This window comes from Octopus bimaculoides, chromosome 19 (assembly GCF_001194135.2).
Source record: "Octopus bimaculoides isolate UCB-OBI-ISO-001 chromosome 19, ASM119413v2, whole genome shotgun sequence".
NCBI lineage: Eukaryota > Metazoa > Mollusca > Cephalopoda > Octopoda > Octopodidae > Octopus > Octopus bimaculoides.
Genome location: NC_068999.1, coordinates 14,413,984 through 14,416,958, shown reverse-complemented (window position 1 = coordinate 14,416,958; position 2,975 = coordinate 14,413,984). Strand labels below are relative to the sequence as shown.

At 35.1% G+C, this 2,975-nt stretch overlaps 1 long non-coding RNA gene across 1 annotated transcript in view; it reads right to left on the bottom strand.

Annotated features, from left to right (window-relative positions):
* Positions 1–2,418: 2,418 nt before the first annotated feature.
* The window catches only part of LOC128250088 (uncharacterized), a 135,579-nt gene continuing 135,022 nt past the window's right edge, over positions 2,419–2,975 (bottom strand). The window contains exon 4 of the long non-coding RNA XR_008266212.1: positions 2,419–2,565. This is a non-coding gene — a long non-coding RNA (uncharacterized LOC128250088). The remainder of the gene's footprint in view (positions 2,566–2,975) is intronic.

Here is a 2,975-nt window from a genome sequence, read left to right as displayed (position 1 = left end):
ATATATATTACATCTGCTGTAATGCCAGTTGTTTTTCACGAAATCATTTTTAGGGAAATGTGTATAACGTTATTGTTTCGTATAGGGCTGCTATTAGAAGCTGCTAAACTGGCATAATTTTCTCTATTTCTATTTCTATTTTATGTAATGGTGTCGAGTACAAATTTCTTATCTCAATGATGCATTACATAATTACAAAATGCTATGATAGTGATGCAACTAAGAATGATTTTTTTCCGGATTAAGATATGTTAATATTTGTGATACATTATTTCATTCATACTATCGAATCTACAAAATATGTAACAGATATTTTCGCCACATTAATGATAAGGAAGACGTATGCAGGGCAGTTATTCGATACCCTTCGATTCAGTTTCCATTAATTAGGAGATACAATACCTTGTCCAAAATATGCAGCATAGGTACATAAAATATCATATGGATTATTACGGTATGTTTAATTATAAAGTACTATCACCGTATGAATATTTGCTATACAGTATTAAACGTGGAAGAATATGAAGAAAAATATCAAATTGTTTTCAGAAAGATAATCAATTGTTTTCCAACACCGCAATATAACTTAAACTAAAATTAGATAATGTCTGTTAGAAATGGACAAACATGTTTGTTTTATTTTGTTTTGTTTCAGCAGAAGTAAAGAAAAGAGAGACTTGTGAAGCATTTCAAAAAATTGTGAAATAAAACTTTACGAAACATTGCCAAATATTTTGAATAAATAGGCAATAGTTGACTGACCATTGTTGAACATAACCTAAGCGCTAGAGTTTATTAAGCACGGCAATAACCAATCTAATAATTGTGCAATGTAAGCAAGTTCTGGAACGAGAAACAACGACCTTTCAAGAACTATTGAAATGATTTATCAAAATTTATGTCTCCTTACAAGTAAGAGATGACAACAAAAACTTTATATAGCAAATGGTTTTGAACGTACATATATATAAAGGTAGAAGCATTTCTATAGCATATACATACCCACACACGCTCATATATGTATGCATGTATGTATGTACCTCAAAGAACACGAACGGACACTGATATTCTAACAAGTACAAACATACATACCACAAAAAAATATCTTGAAGTTTATAGTGTAATGTACATATTCATATGAATATGTGTTTCGCTATGCGTATTAGTGGTTTGTGAAGAAACTCTTGATATATTTGGCGTGATAATAATTTGAGGAAATATATGTTAAGAAGGTTGCTTCGAAACCAAATGGTTCCGGATTCAGTCCCACTATCTGGCACCTTGGGCTAGTGTCTTCTACTATAGGCTCTGTCCGACCAAATATTTGTGGGTTGATTTGATAGAACCGGAAAAATCCATATCTCTATATGTGTGTGTATATGTGTGTGTATGCGCGTTTGTCACCCCAGGATCGTTTGACAACTGATGGACCAGTAATTAACTGTTCGGCAAAAGAGCATGATAGAATAATTACTAGGCTTACAAAGAATACATCCTGGGGTCGATTTCTATGACAAAATCCTTTTTAGGCGATGCTTCATGATGCCTCAAGTTACTTGTCTGAAACAAGTCATTCAAACGCATCTCGGTCTGTTTCTCATTGATCTCTCTCTCTCTCTCTCTCTCTCTCTCTCTCTTTCTCTCTCTCTCTTCCACTCTGTGTGTATGTTGCTTCTCTTTCCTTCTCTCCCTATCTCACCAACTTACTTCTCTCTTGCTTTCTACCTCAGTGGCCTCCGCCACTCGGTCTCTTCCCGTTATCACATAACCCGTAACAATTATCTCCTCTTTGTCCTCTACAATTCTCCGACGTTCACTCGTTCAGTAACGCTTGTCTCAGTCTCTGCCTACAACAAACGTTTCGTTTCGTCGCAGTTCAGTTTTTCACCTTTCCTTCAATCTACCTTTTTCTACTTTCCGTTTCCACTCCACTGGATGATTTTTCATGCGTTAACTCATACGCACGTCATGTATTTTTCTTTTAGATATGTATTACTGTTTTTTTTTGTTTGTATATTGTATATATCTAATCTGGATGGTATAGCTATACACGTACCACTGGCTGTGTTCGTTGATTTTGTTCCTCTCCCGAAAATTCACTCACTATTCTCAGCATAATTTCACTGATGACGCCGCTAATATTATTTTTAAAAGCGTGAAATATATATATGTAAATGTTAGTAGAGTAAGCAGTCTAAGGGACGAAAATATCTGTCTTTACGACTGGTATAAATTACCTATGATAACCCTGGGCATACATATGCAATCATATTATACTCATAGGATACGGGCAATAACAATGTTTGTGTGTGTTTGCGTGTGTGCGTACGTGTGCGTGTTTGTCTGCGTGCCTGTTATAGTGTCTAACAGCATTTTCTGCTTTCAATGTCCCTCGATGTGTTACACTGCAAAATGTTATGATTCAAATACATTAAGACTTCTTTCCTCATCGCGAGGCTCTTTCTTTTCTGTTCTCTTCATTTATTTTATGTATTTTTTTCACTCTAATGAGGTTCCATGTGCCAGATCGGATGTGCAATAGAATATCATTCCCAGCGTTGAGATCTATTGGGTTATAGAGAGAGAAAGATATTACTGTGTAAAACATGATAGAGCAAAGAGTAAAGTAGCGTCAGATTAAAGGAATGTGGAGATGGTAGAGAGATAGGTATAATAGCGTAAAAGATAAAGGAGTGTCAGTTATGTAGTGATAGACTTTTAGTGATGGGGGTGAGAGAGGGGTAGTAACATGGTGGAATGAAGAATTTAGGTATATGGATTAGATGGTTGGGCAAGTCAGTGCTTAGTAGTAGAAGATATATATGTGAAGATACATACAAATGCATATATATGACATGTATATACACAGATGTTTATACATGTCAATATCTAGATATACATCTCGTACTCATATGTATATGTACAAATACCTCCCTCTCTCTCTCTCTCTCTCTCTCTCTCTCTCTCTATATATA